The sequence below is a fragment of the Palaemon carinicauda genome, chromosome 35, assembly GCF_036898095.1.
Source record: "Palaemon carinicauda isolate YSFRI2023 chromosome 35, ASM3689809v2, whole genome shotgun sequence".
Classification (NCBI taxonomy): Eukaryota; Metazoa; Arthropoda; class Malacostraca; order Decapoda; family Palaemonidae; genus Palaemon; species Palaemon carinicauda.
Window position 1 is genome coordinate 58076773 of NC_090759.1, and position 15718 is coordinate 58092490.

The following is a 15718-nucleotide window of genomic DNA, read 5'->3' on the forward strand; positions in this document are numbered from 1 at the left end:
TGGTTTTAAGTATACCATATCTCCATGAAGTATCATATGCCTTTTCAAGGTCAAAAAAGACTGTCACATGGTGCTTTTTGGAAGCAAAGGCTTCACAAAATGGAGGACTCAAGACGTATCAACACATCAGTCGTTGAGTGTATTTTTCTGAATCCACACTAAATCGGTGATGAAATACACGTCTTTTCTAGGTACCACATCAGTCTTGCATTAACCATCTTCACCATGATTTTACATAAACAAGATGTCAATGCAATTGGTCAATAGTTTGCTGCTAAGAACTTGTCCTTACCGGTTTTTAAAAAGGCTTAAATAATAACTAATTCCCAAACACTTGGATAACTATGATCATGCCATATTCTATTAATAATGCTTAGAATAAATAACTTTGCATTATAAGGTGCATTTTTAATCATTGCATATGGAATTTCATCGGGTCCAGGGGCTGTATCGTTACAATTAGCAAGTGCAGAATCAAATTCTTTTTCAGTATAAGGAGAATTATATGACTCTTTCCTTACTGTTGTAAAATTCTAAATTTTCTTTTCTTCAATGCTCCTATACTGGTGACCAGGAGCTCCTTCACAATTACATGATAAATTTGAAAAAATGATCAGCCAGGGCATTGCTAACATCATTTGCTTCAGTCACTGGTGGTGGGTTTGGGGTAAATTTGCTGGCAATCTTTTTTCATTTTCCTCCATACAGAAGATGGTGGTGTTCTACTGTTGACTGAGGAAACAAAAGATACCCAAGAATGGCGCCTAGCTTCTTTCATGGCATGACGGAACTGTGCTCTACATTTTTTGTATGTTATGAAATTTTCCTCAGTATGGCATCTAAGCAATCTAGTCTGAGATTTTCTGGTGGCTCTGTGCAAGACAGTTAATTCTGAAGACCACCATGGGACTGGTTGTCGTTTCAGTAATCCTGATGTTTTGGGAAATGAATTGACTCCTGCTGTATGGAGAGTTCCCTTCAGTAGGTCTATGGCATCATCAATACTATCAAACTGTTCTGCACTCCCCTCGATTTCACTTAGCTCACGAAATTTAAGCCAGTCCGCCTTGTCAAGATTCCATCGTCGTGATCTTTGTAAAGGTGGACCATTGTTGGTGTTTATAATGATTGGTGCATGACCACTAGTATGCAAATCATCTAATGTCCTCCAATCAAAATCAAGAAGGCAGTTAGAGCTTGCAATTGAAAGGTCAATGCATGACAAAGTACCTGTCTGAACATGGAAGTGTGTAGCTCTCCTGTATTAAGGAGTCCGACATCCTTGTTTTCCACAATTGATGATATAATATTGCCCCTGGTGTTTTCTAAAACATCACCCCACAAAGGATGACTAACATTCAAATCTCCAAGTAAAAGAAAAGGTTGAGGGAGCTGTTGAATCACCTCTACTAAGTTATCATACGATATGTTATCATTTGGAGGCAAGTACAGAGAGCAGATTATATATTTTTTCCCTATATCAACCTGTACAACCACTGCCTGCAGAGGTGCACGAATAGATACGGGTATTTGGGGAACGTCTCGACGAACATATATGAGGCTTCCGCCATGGCTCCCTACTCAGTGATCATATAGTGTCCTATAGCTAACATATTCACGAGGACAAGGAGTATTAGCATCAAGCTTGCTCTCTTGTAGACATACAATTGTGGGGGAATTCTCGTGAATTAAGAGCTTAAGTTCTTCATATTTGGCCCTAAACCCTAACAATTCCATTGCAAAATGGAGGAGAAAACTATGTATTATTTTCTGGAAGACATCTTGGATGAGGTCTTCCTCTTGAAAGTTTTTGATTTGATAATATTTTCTGTATGCTTCTTAAGTGTGTGGGTTTTGATAAGTTAGGTCTTATATCAGCCTTTTCAGTGTTCTTTTTACCTAATTCTTGTAGGGGATGGTGAACCTCAACTTGAATTTTTGATTGATTCAAGAAGCATCAATAGGCAGAACATCATGCGTATTTGATGTCATAACTTTGGTGTTTTTAATGGATGGGGGTGAGAAAGATGGTGCTCTCTCTCTTTTCCTGTTGACAGGTGGTGATTTATCAGGTTTTGGTGTTTTCCCCACTACAGGTGCACCTGATAACTCCGTTTTATGTGAAACCTCCACCAAATCAGGCAAAGATATAGCCTGAGAGAGGTTAGTATTATCCTTTGCAGTGGGGGACAAAGGTTTAATAGAGGTGAGCAAAGCCTTAGGTGATATTCGTGCTCTATCCTGCAGAATTTTATCAGAAGATGGCAAATTTCTTTTTTGGGGAATACAGGCAGTAATAGGTGGGTTGGATGTCTCTGCCTCATTTTTCCTCCTGATTTCAATACCTTTGCACAACTTGGTGACTTACTCAATAGTCTCTTGGCATGCCCCACAATTATGTGTTCGATACTGCATTTATTGAGAGCAGCCTCTACCAACTTATATTGCTGGCAGCCCTTATCAGTAGATTTATGATTCAAATTACAGTTTATACAATTGACCTCTAGTGTACATTCTCCATGGTAAACATTGGAGCAAGTACTACACATTTTATCATTCTTGCAAACTTTAGATGGATGACCATATCTAAAGTAATTAAAATTTTTAAGTGGGTTCTGCTTAAAAGTTCGAACTTTAATCCGTTCATTTTTTATGTAAATGTGGAAATCAACATCAGCATCCTGGAAAGTCAGGATAATCATTGACGTTCCAGGGACTTTATACACTTTCCACTCAGTTAAAGGACACATGGGCAATATCACCTCTTCTGTAAACTCATATAAGTCTCTATTAAAAACTACTGCCCTTCCATAACTGAAGTTTAGATGGGGTTTCACATCCAGCTTTATGTCATCATTTTCTGTATTTAAATTGCAAAGTATAACATATTGTGTTTCTGATTTGGCACTTATGAGGAAACTGTTCTTTCCAAACCGAGATATATCTCCTGGTGCGATGGTATCTACTTTCTTTTGAAAAAATTTACATACCTTAAAATAATTTCCTGTACTCACTTTTGACTGAGCAATAAGCCACTTTGGTGGTTTTGGCTTTTTCTGAGAGGGCACAACTACCTCTATACCTTTATCAATCCAATCTGCAGGTTTGTATATATCTAGATCCTTAGGTACCCCATGGCAAACAGCACCCTTGATGTTCAAATTATTGATTTTAATATTCATAATATTACTGATTGCATTGAATGCTTCATCATGATTATCAAATGATATACATGAATCCTATTTGTCACCTTCAAGCCCCATTCTAATTTCTTTAATGTTACCATAACATTGAAATGTTTTATACAAGACATCATAATTTGTTTCTATTGGAATTTGGGTGACATGAAGGATTTGCAGTTTCCCTATGTTACCCAAATTACACCGTTTTTTGAGCATATGTAGAATGTCCCTTTAGAGTTTCCAAGTCGACAACAGAGGGGGGTTGGTTTTTATGGAAAAAACAAGCCAGGTTATCAACCTCTTATCAGAGGATGTCAGTCCTCTTATTGCATGTGGCCCAACACGAGAAGAGGCTTGAGCGGGGACCAGTCGTCTATTGGAGAGGAGCTACTTCTCTTTAGGTGGGCGTACACTGGTCAGTGGGGGTAGTTAGCCGCTCCCACCGACGACTCCAATGTCTGCCGTCACCCATTACCTGCAATTATGGGCGACTCAAAACAGGATCATTGGAGCCCGATTCTTAACAGATTAAGTTTGCACCCAATGGGGTCTGCCAAAGGGTGCTGGCATCTAAATTTGTACAGGGTGAGATGGTATGCCATCCATCCCACCCTGTCCCAAATCCAAAGAAGCAGCCAAGACCAAAGTTATACAAGCTAAAGTCGTCAACAAGTTCATGCCCAAAAGTAAGAGATGGGAGAATAAAAGAAGTAATCAAAAGAAAGGAGAGAAAGTGCTGATTAATTTAGTTGGATCAACAATTGGGCACCAAGGTCCAGTGGGAAAGCAGTTTCCACCATTCATTAGAGCCCAGCTGCTAATCCCTAAGCCCCCCATCCTCGTCAAGGCTTCAGCATCTGGGGGGCCAGACGCTTTTTAAATCCATCCTTAATTCCACGCTCTCACCCCTTCCTTGAGCAGAGATAAATTGTTATAACTTATAAGTCCTCCTTTTTCTCCTACTAAAATTCCTTCTCTCCTCTCCCAGTCTCTTCTACTTTACTGGGACTTGCTGCTATAAAACTTTTACCTACTCCTTAAGCTTTTCCTTTTAGTTTCAGGTGGATCCGAGTTTTTCTTTTTTTGGCCTGGCAGCTTTGCTCGTTTTTCCAAGAGGCTGAGCCTACTTTCCAGGTCTTGGATGGCTATGTCGATGGAGTCTGGTTGCCCTGAAAAAGAATTCAGTTCCCCTGATAAGAAAAACTTTGACTCCTGCAGGTACGTTCCTGGTGCGGAGCAGCTGCTTGTACTAAGAGCACACCCTGTGTGCACTCTTAGGGGCTAGTGCTTTGTGCCAAGAGTCCCTGTTTTATATATATATATATATATATATATATATATATATATATATATATGTATGTATATATATATATATATATATATATATATATATATATATATGTATATATATAGCATATACATATATATGTATATGTGTATGTATATACATATACATATGTATATATATAGCCTATACATATATATGTTTGTATATATATATATATATATATATATATATATATATATATCATATATGTATATGTATGTGCATATATATATATATATATATATATATACACATATACTTTATATATGTGTGTATATATATATACACACATATACATATATATGTATATGTATATATATAGTGTGTATATATATATATATATATATATATATATATATATATAGTGTATATATATATATAGTGTATATATATATGTGTATATGTATATATACTTTTATGTAAATATCAACCCACAGATGGCATTTAATACCATATTACATCTTGGGAATATAATTGACTTGGAATTCATTTTATGGTAACAGCTTCTGGCGGGGTAGAGATTCGAACCCCTACCTATTTGGCCTCTCTCGATGGCTCAGTTGGTAGAGTCCTCGCAGGCATGGTTTCCGGCCGAATAGGAGGGGTTTGAATCTCTACCCGGCCAGAAGCTGTTACCATAAAATGAATTCCAAGTGGATATATATTCCCAAGATAGAATTCGGTATCAAATGCCATTCGTGGGTGATATTTACATTGATTGAAAGCATGAGTGTTAGTGATACATATTCAACATATACTTACATATATGTATATAATATATATGTGTGTATATATATATACATACATACATACATATATATATATATATATATATATATATATATATATATATATATAATGTGTGTGAATATGTAGTTATAATTTGAATTAATGAATGTTTATGGTCAGCAAAGAGACCCACTCCCAGAAAGTCTTACAATTGTAAAATATTATACTATGCTAGTATAGAAGGAAAATCGTACATTTTCACGAATAGTTAGAGAAAAAATTAATTTTGTGCGGTAAGTTTGAAATATTTTATCTTCCCCCCCACAAAGCTGCTCATCATTCACCACCTGTTTGTGAAGCTTAAGTTACCTACTAGGTCTTAGTACAGAAAATTTTCACTACCATTGTAAATATGAGGGATACAATCAAGAAAAATTCTCACTAAACTCAGAAATTCAGAATAACTGGCAGTACGACATAAAAACCTATCCCAGCGCTAAAGTTAATTGGCCGTCGGATCAGGGTCTATTTCAGAATACTTGGTGGAGGATTCCTCTTCTTTCGATCACTTTCCTTTACAACTCTTGAAAAAAGCACACCTGAAATTAAGCAGGATTAAGCACTGGGTGGGGAGAGATTAGTTTTGCTTTTAAGACCTTGGGGGTCGCGGTTAAAGGATAGGTTCTTATTAAGTCTAGGAGGATTAATATTTTCCCTCCAAGGTCTGAATAGAACCGACTCTAAGTTCTAGTACACTATCGGAGGATTAACTTGGTAATCGAGAACTGTCCGTTTGACAGTCTGACTAGTAAAGCCTGGCTTCACCTAATCCGGGTCAGGGCATCTCCAGTTATATTTCCTTCAAGGTTTCAAGCTACCCCCGGTAACTTAAAACCGGTTTCAGATTACCGGGGAGGTACTTTGAAACCGGTTTCAAGATAACCTCCCCCCTGTTTTAAAGTTACCCCCTCATCGAAATAGAAAATAATCTATATAACAGTGCACATATGCCATTTATATACATCCCAAACTACCGCGTACAAAATAATCAGATAACAAAAAAAGGGGGTTTGATTTGCGGCCCAAGGACGAGACATGGTCATTTATTGCCGACTTCGCAGGAGTAAATAAAAAAAAGGTTATTTTCGTATTAAAGAAAGAGAATTAGTTTTCTTTTGTCGTCTCAAATAGATTCCATTCATGTGCTTCAGGTGCATGAGCTTCACACGGCAATATGCCTGGAGAAATTGACACAAAAATCCAAGAGATGTGTACTTTGTTGCCGTACTCTTTCAAATTTACGAAGAAGTTTGAGATGTACCTAAAGACAAAAACACACATGCCATATTTCCGACATTGTGTTTCAGAAATAGAGAGAAAATGATGCCATTTGATGGTTATAGTGAATGCAATTATTTAACCTTAGTTAAACTTTAATTTTATAAAAACTCAAATTTAAATTGTTATAGTTCATAACATTATTCAGTCGTACTATAAAGAAATGAGACACAAAATTGCCACTTTTTGGACATAGTTTCTCAGGTCAGCGATGGACATTCATTAATCGGCTTTCGTCAGAAAGTATCCCTTATAAAACCTCCTTGCCTTGCGAGCAGGTAATTCAGGAACCACCTACGACGAAAGTAGTTTGCTGCTTGTGCTGCACACCTAGATGTAGGAGAGAGAGAGAGAGAGAGAGAGAGAGAGAGAGAGAGAGAGAGAGAGAGAGAGAGAGAGAGAGAGAATTACAAGCGCTGTAACAGAGATACCTCAAAGATTATAGCGAATCAAAGGGAGACACAAAAAGCATCATAAACTTTTGATCAGCCAGAATGGAAGGTCATCCATCCCCATACAGAGCAACAGTTGGGATACAGTACTTACTGGTCAAGCACGAGAGATTGTTTCTAACAATGTTTCGAAATATTTTGCTTTATAAAAACAGAAAGGAGGTCCTATTACTGATGTTTGTAAAGCATTTTTTTCGCATAGCAGAAGCAACCAATTTAAGCAAAACTACTATCACAGTCAAATTAATAGTCACGTAATTTTGAACAATGGTTCCCTAGGCAGTTGCTACTGAATATATCCCCATCTTCCATAATTGTAATGGTAACACATCTTATCATAAAGAAAAATAAGATAAACCTCCAACAGCATCAAACAATAAGGCACAAATAAGATAATGGCTCATCAAAAAAACGTATCACCAAGAAACAATATGTTAAAATGTTAACTTTTGGAAATGGTCAAGGAATACTCCCGAAATATAGAAAATGCATAGGTGACTGGTAAAATTGCAGTTGACATGGTCACAGGGTCATTCGTCTTCCTCCAAACTATTGCCAATACAATCCGATTGAACATATTTGGGCACAAGTGAAGACCTATGTAGCGAAAAAAGAAAAAAAAATCACTGCATTCGGTGACTAAAGAAAATTGAGCGAATGGCGTAAAACACGCCGAAAAAATACAGGAGGACGATGCGAAGCAAGATGCGGTAATCGATAATTATATTGATTCTTTAGTAAGATGTCATGAGTCCTCTAATGAGGAATCTTCTTTAAAATGTTATGTTGTCATCCATATGAACACAGAAGTTCTGGTGTATATCGAAAGACTAATTTTAAAATAAAAGTTAGGTGTATGAAATTCTTTGCATTCCCCTGTATTATTATTATTATTATTATTATTATTATAACTAGCCAAGGTGCAACCCTACTGAGAAGGGAAACAAATAAGGAGAAAGAAATAAAGGAAAGATATAAAGTTAGAATACAAAAATAACAAGAAGGCAAATGGGTATTGTATCATTAAAGAAATGTTAAAAAAAAAACTGATAACAAGAAAATATAGTGAGCATGTTGATCTGCCAACAAAAATAATAAAATGTCTATTGTAAGAGACCATATGATAAAAGAAAACAAAGAAACACTTCAGCTGTGGCCTTCAGAAGAATTTTTTTTGATAGGTGTTCGATTCCCAAAGGAGATTACTACAAGAATATAGTGAGGTGAGAAGAAATACTACGAAGTCGACAATATGGCAGCACCATGTTCTCTTTAGATACACCTTCGACCTTCGTAAATCTAGCAGAGTATAGACTTCTAAAATTGGCATTTTCGTTTTCCGAAGCCCCTTTTTGGTAGGCTACTTGGCGTTCACTATATCACTGATATCGAGATTGTCCGATTTCCATTCAGCAGCCATACTAACGAGTTTTTGGACAAGTGTTGCTGTGATCGGGTTAACCTGGATTTATAAACATTCTAAAACACCTGAGACCAATGGCTTACTACCGCGTACAAAATAATCAGATAACAAAAAAGGGGGTTTGATTTGCGACCCAAGGACGAAACATGGTCATCGCAACTATCGTTCTTTGTGGTCATCCCGATGAATTAAGGAACGCTAGACTTATGCGCACTAGTATTATACATCATGCAAATTTACTCACTGAATGTGTGTCAAGTTCGTTTTTTAAAAAAAAAAAAGAAAAAAAAAACACATACATGATGGCCATATCGACCGTGGTTTTCTCACTCTACGAGTATAATAACCGCAAAGAAGAACCAAGACGATAAACGGATAAATACATGACATCAATAAAATTTATATCAATAGGGGAAACCGTACATGCACAGTATATACATGTAATCTAAACGTTTTGTGTTGACCCTGAACAAAAGCAATTGATTAATATTTAGAAAGGGTGAGATACTACACAAAAACGAGGGGGCAGTTTGAAACCAGGGGGGTAGCTTGAAACAAACTTCCAATTACCCCAGAGGGTAACTTGAAACCGGTTTCAAGTTATCCCTCCGGTGGCCTGAAACCAGTTTCAAACTACCGGGGGTTAAGATTTCGAGGGGGTAAATTGAAAACGGTATACCGGGGCTAAAAAAAAAAAAAAAAAAAAAAAAAAAAAAAAAAAAAAAAAAAAAAAAAAAAATGCCTTCTCTACATTTTCAGTTATGAAATACATGTTTTAGATATTAATAGAAATAATAAGATATCCTTTGAAAGCTAAATACATATTTTAATAGACTCCTTAACGCTATATTGGTACCAAGGACAGCCAATCCCTGATATATGTCCATCTGTTAGTTGACACATGGTCTTTCAATCTTCAGCTGATAACTCTCATGGGAAAAATCAAGAGCCATGCGTATCAAAAATCAGTCGGCTAAGAGAAAATACATAGACAAAAATAAAATAAGTGATAAGAGTTACATATAAAACTTTCTCACGGTGGTAGCCAAATTTCAAACTACACTTCCATACCAAAAATATTTATTTTTTTTTTTTTAAAATAAGGCACACACACTATTAACGTGACACAATTGTTTCTTTTTTAGTTTATCATTGTTAATATGAAGTCGTTCATCATCAACTCTCTTGCTTGAGGTTATGGTCTCTTTCTTAAAAAAGTACAATACTATGGTTAGTTTCTGGCATTTAAGAGCTTAATCAGCTTTTGGGGATACGCCGATTAGTTACCTCCCTCAGAGGATAAGATGTCCACAGTATTTTGAGTTTGACACGAAGTATTCTGAAAATGACCCTGGTCCACCGGCCAGATAACTCTTGCACGGGTATAGAAGCATAACCGTCTGGGATTTTATTAGAACGCTACTAAGCGTTCTAGTTCCAAATCAAAGGGATCAGATGGGTTTTGCCTGCAAGTTGTCGTAACTTGGTGGTACAGGCTTCACACATTAACGCATGAAAACCATCTCATCATCTCCCTTTAAACCTATAAGAAGGATCAACACTACGTTTGTCAAGTGGCCGACTCTTTCCCTGTATTTGTTTTAATCAAAATATATCAGAATGTTATGCTAGTAATGAAAAATAATATTATTATATCATATCTTTTACAAATAATTAAGTTAGAATTATAAAATAATTTCATGGTTTAGTATTCTTTATCGTCAAAATTCAGTGATAATAAAGAACATGAATTATGATGCCAAAGTATTTGAAACTACCTGGAGCCTTTGTATATCAGAGGACAGTTCCTCCTGTGTGGATTAAAAATGGACATCAACTAACTGAAACTTTCCCCCATAACCTAACCTACAAACTATGTCCTTACCTACTTAACTAACACGGGGCTAACGCCACCCTGCGACCCCCCTTACACTACCGTATTCTAAGTAAGCCGTAATCATATATACAGGTGGCCGCTATCGTACATACACCCCTAATTGCTGTAAGATCTCTAAACATAACTCGACTCTATACTTATGTCTTCTCTGATATCCTCTATCAGTGGTAAATATGGGGGGGGGGGGGAGTGCGGGAAGGTTCAAATTCATCAAAATCTCACCAAACACTACTTTACATTGAATATTATAAAATAATATGATTCATGACAACAGATAGGTTCGTTCATTCGTTCAGATTGCCCGGCTTTTACATCTGGGCAGGGGCTCTTGGCACAAGGCACTAGCCCCTAAGAGCACACAGTGTGCGCCTTTGGTACAAGCAGCTGCTCCGCACCAAGAGCATACCTGCAGGAGTCAATATTTTTCTTATAAGAATATCTGTAGAAAATAAAAACTTTTCTCATGGCAACCAGACTGTAGAGACATAGCCTCCCAAGACTGGGAAAGTAGACACAGCTGCTCAGCTCAAAGAGCGTAGCTGCCCGGGAAAAAAAAAAAAACCTGGAACCAACTGGAACTGAAAGTATACTTACTTACTTGATATGCTTGGTCGAATTTAGAGGGTCTTCCTCACAGCTGTGGTGGTCCACCGCTGACGCCAGTCCGTAAGTCCTTTTTCATGAGGGTGATCTGGTCTGGCACAGAGTTTGTGGCTGCCCTGCAGCACGCTGTGTAGCCTGGCACAGGAGGCTCATCTGGCAGTGCCTGCAGGAAGGTGTCCAGTGCTTTCTTGAATTTGGCGACCGAGCAGCCTGTGGTGTCTATGACATTTCTCGGCAGTGTATTGAACACTCCTGGGCCGTTGTGGGTGAGGCTGGAGGCAAGGAGGGTTTTTATCCTCTCTGGTGTCCTGGAGGAGAGGCTTTGTCTTACACATGAGCGCCCCGAACGCTCACTTTCACGTGCCCTCAGTAAGTCAGGGGTAGGGTCAGGCACCTGCCTCTCCAAGATTTTCCAGGTGTATATTATTCTATATCTCTCTCTTCTTCTCTGTTGAGAGTAGAGTCCCAGCTTTTGCAGGCGCTGCCAATATTTGAGCTCCCTCATTCCTTTAATTGATCTTGTGAAACTCCTCTGGACTGACTCTAGCTCCTGTATGTCCCCCTGTTTATGGGGAGACCACAGCTGGCTGCAGTAGTCAAGGATTGGCTGTATGAGGGTCTTCCACAGTGTCAGCATGACCTCCTGCTCCCTTTAATGGAAGGTACGCAGAACCCAGCCAACCATGCGCCTGGCCCTAGTGGCGGTGTCCTTGATGTGCTGCTGGAAGGTGGCATCATTGTCCATGAGGACGCCAAGGCACTTGACTGCATTGCTTGGTGGGATTGGCTGCTGTTTTTTTGTCAATAACTCGGTGGAGTGGATGAGTTCAGTATTGGGCCCCAGTCTCATTATTTCAAATTTATCCTCATTGAATTGCATGTTGTTTGTGTCAGCCCAGTGGAAGGCCTTCTGGATGTTTGCCTGCAGCTGGACAACATCCTTAGACGCACTGATCCTGTGGCTTAGGGTAGTGTCGTCAGCAAAGGAGGACAGGAAGGAGCCCGTGACTGTCTCTTCAATGTCGGCCATCAGGACCAGGAAGAGTAGGGGGCCAAGAACAGAGCCTTGGGGGACTCCGCTGCTGACTTTCTCAGGCTGTGACTTGTGGCCGTCAACAGCTACTGCCTGAGTCCTGTTGGTAAGGAAGCTGTGCAGCCACACACCCAGCTTTCCTGCTATCCCCATGGCCCTCAGCTTGTGGAGAAGGATGCCGTGGTCCACTCGGTCGAAGGCCTTAGCAAAGTCTAAGTAGACCATGTCTACATTTTTGTCTTCAGCAAGGCCCTGGAGCAGCCACTCATAGTGGGCCAAGAGGTTGGAGAGACAAGACCTTCCTTTACGAAAGCCATGCTGAGAGTTACTCATCAAGCTGTTTTCTTCAAGGTGGCTAATGATCTTGTTTCTTAATATTTTCTCAAATACTTTGATGAGGTGGGGGGTGAGGGCCACTGGCCTGTAGTTTTTGGCCTGGCTTCTATCTCCCCCTTTGTGGATTGGGGAGATGATGGCCTCTTTTAATATTGATGGTATAATGCCAGTGTCCAGGGAGCAGCACCAGAAATTGTAGAGAGGGAGCGCCAGAGCTTCCTTGCATCTTAGTAAAAGGATGGATGGCACACCATCTGGTCCAGCAGCAGAGTTGATTTTTAGTTCACTGATCGCTTCCTGTACATCAGTTATGGTGAAAGGGATGTTCACAAGAGTCAAGTGTGTTGGGTATGCACCTTAAAGAACTAAGCAGGTGCGAGAACAATCTTGGCAGGTGTAGGTTGCGAGAAGACTCTGGTATACTGCTGGGAGAGAATCTGGCATGTTTCCTCAGGGGTGTTTGACATCATCCCATTTCCTGCCTCAAGTGGTCCAACCTTGACTTGCGTTTTCGAGAAATTCTTGCAGTACTTAAAGAAAAATTTAGGGTTGGCCTTGATGTTGCACACTGCCTGCGTTTCTTCCCAGTCACGTTGCTTCTCGTGTGAATCCTTGAGTTCATTTTCTATATGTGAGATCTTAGCTTGCAGCGAGTTTTTCCGGGTGTCACGAATGGTTGTTTGCATTCGTCTATTTAAGTTTGCCCGTCGCCTCATAAGCACTTTTCTGTCCCTTGGTATGTGGCTTCTTCTGGTGGCTGGCAGTTTTCTTGTTGGCACATTACCTTCACAGGCACTGAGGATGGTTTTCAGAAAGTCATTCAGCATTACCTCAGGGTTGCCATGAGTTCTGACTCCTAGTCAGTGCACTGTAGTTGGGTATTTAGGAGATCCCAATTCACTTGGCTGCTGAAGAAGTTTAGTTTGGAGAAAGGGTTCTTCTCTGTTGGTGTAGCCATTTCTGGGGAATGTGATTTGTTGTAAGTAGTGTGTATCTTGAGGAGATTATGGTCAGAGAAGATGGTCCTTTCAGCCGAGACTTAGTTAATTGCATCACTGTTATTGGTGAAAAACAGGTCAAGTATATTGTTTCCTCTGGTTGGTATGGACACCATCTGAATGAGAAAGGAGGAGTTCGTAATGGACAGGAGCAGTTCGGCTTGAGACTTATCAGCGAGGGTGCTCCCAGTTTGGGTTCCTTCGGGCCACTTCAGGAAGGGAAAGTTGAAGTCTCCAGTGAGGATGATGTCAGGTGTAGGAACTGGCAGGGAGTCTAGTAGGCGACTGAGAGCTTCCATGGCATTACTGAAGTTTCTAGAACAGCTGCCAGGTGGACGGTAGCAGTTTATAATCATCATATTATGTTGCTGGATTTGTATGGCTTGTAGTTCAATTTGGCCGTCTGAGTATGACAAGAGGGATATTGAGTTTGGAGCAATGTCATCCCTCAAGTAAATAATTGTGCCGCCATGTGTTCTTCCTTTCCTATCTGTCCGGAAGGAGGTGTAATTTCTGATGTGTATTTCAGGTTCCTTTATTCCTTCAGATAGGTGGGCTTTTGTGAGGGCAATAAACATAAAGTCCTCCTCCCAGGCCAGCTCTCTTATGAATGATATCTTGCTTTGAGCTGCCTTGGGGTATAGACCCCGAATATTGCCCACTTGGAATTTTTCTGATGTAGTGCACCGACTCTGGGCCAAGCCCAGGTTGGGGTCATGGGCGACACTACTGCTGGGAGTACTTATGGTAGTCGATTTTGCTGGGGTGTTTGCCTCATGTAGTTCTGCAATACAAGTCCCTGAGCCTCTACAACTTTGTTCATGTTTGCCATGTGTGCTTTCATCTCCATGAACATTTCTAAAAAATTGCTTTTGTGGGGCTCTTGTGGTGGAAGAGAAGGTGTCGATGTGCTTGCTGACCTGGAGGGTTGTTCAATTTCGGCAGGGCTCTGGATCCTTGAGTTCTGCCTTTTTGTTCCCTTTATATGGGTAAGCTTGCACCCCTCCTTAAAACATTCTCTTTTCTGCACTGAATTTCTACAGACGACAGGATGATAGCTGGGGCATCCCCTCTCATCTCTAAAACCATGACTCACATATTTTTGGCATGGTTTAAGGTGGCCATAGCTGCAGCCCTTCCCACTTGCACCATATTTGCAGTATCCTCGTCTGTAGTACCTACATACACGTGGGGGAGGGGGCTGTGATAGATGGACGGGGTACAGTCATGCTGGGTGGGTGTGATTGTACATTTTCTAGGTTGGCTACAGCAGTACTTACAGGTGTATTGGTGTCCCTAGAATGTGTGGGGCCAGGCTGCTCCTGTGACCGTTGAGTTAGACTGAGGTCCAGGTTCTCTGGGGTGTCACCCAGGGTCATGGCTCCAGGTTGCCGGGGTGGTGGGATCTGGTAGCACATGTCATCAGCTGTAACCTCATGGTTCTCTTGCAGGTTTGATTGTAATAACGTTCCCCTGGAGCTTGCCTGCTCATCTATTGCCTTTTGTGCTTCCTGTGCTACCTTTTCCCAATCTTCATCTAGATACTTGGACACATAACACTTCTCACAGGTATATTTCCTGGTGGTTTTCAGGAGACATATTAGGTTGTATAAGGGCAATTTTGAACAGTAGTAGTGAATCCATTCCATACACTCACCACTCTGGATGGAGTGTGTCATGTCATCACCCAAGCTACAGGCAGCACAGGTAATCACATGGCCTGTGTTGGAATCCTGGATTTTGTTTACACTGGCAGCCATCATAGATTACAAGTACACAAACGCAAGTACACAATTTTTTAGATTGGTCCTGATTGTAAACTTATTTAATATCTTCAACCTATGGCAATTACTTATCACAGCACATTCTCCAATCGGGAGTCACGAAGGTTTAAGTAATAAGTACACACCTCCGCTGTTCCACATCTTTGACACGTAAATATAAGAAAGATAATAAACTTCTAATGGTGACAGTAGAAGAGACTGGGAGAGGAGAAAAGGATTTTTAGGAGAGAACAGAAGTAGTTCAAAGCAAAATTCTTATTCCTGCTCTCGGGGAAGGACAACTCGGGGGGAAGGGGGGAGGCAAGACTGAAGGTCAGTGGAGGAACTGGAGGAAGGAGAAGGGGGTTATGAAGGGGAGGAACTGGAGAAGGACTCTGAATGGCCAGGATACGTCAGCCATCATGTCCGTGGCCGTTGGGTGGCTGAAAGGATTTACATGGGATCTATATCAAAGTTGGATCCACAACTTCAAGAATTTATATAACACTAACACTTCAAATTGCAGTTGTATTGACTGCCAGAGGTATTGCAGCTACAGAGAGGACCTGATCCATAATGTTGGCTTTGTCCCAGTGCATGACCCAGGGATGCCCCACCACAACATCAGACGCAATTG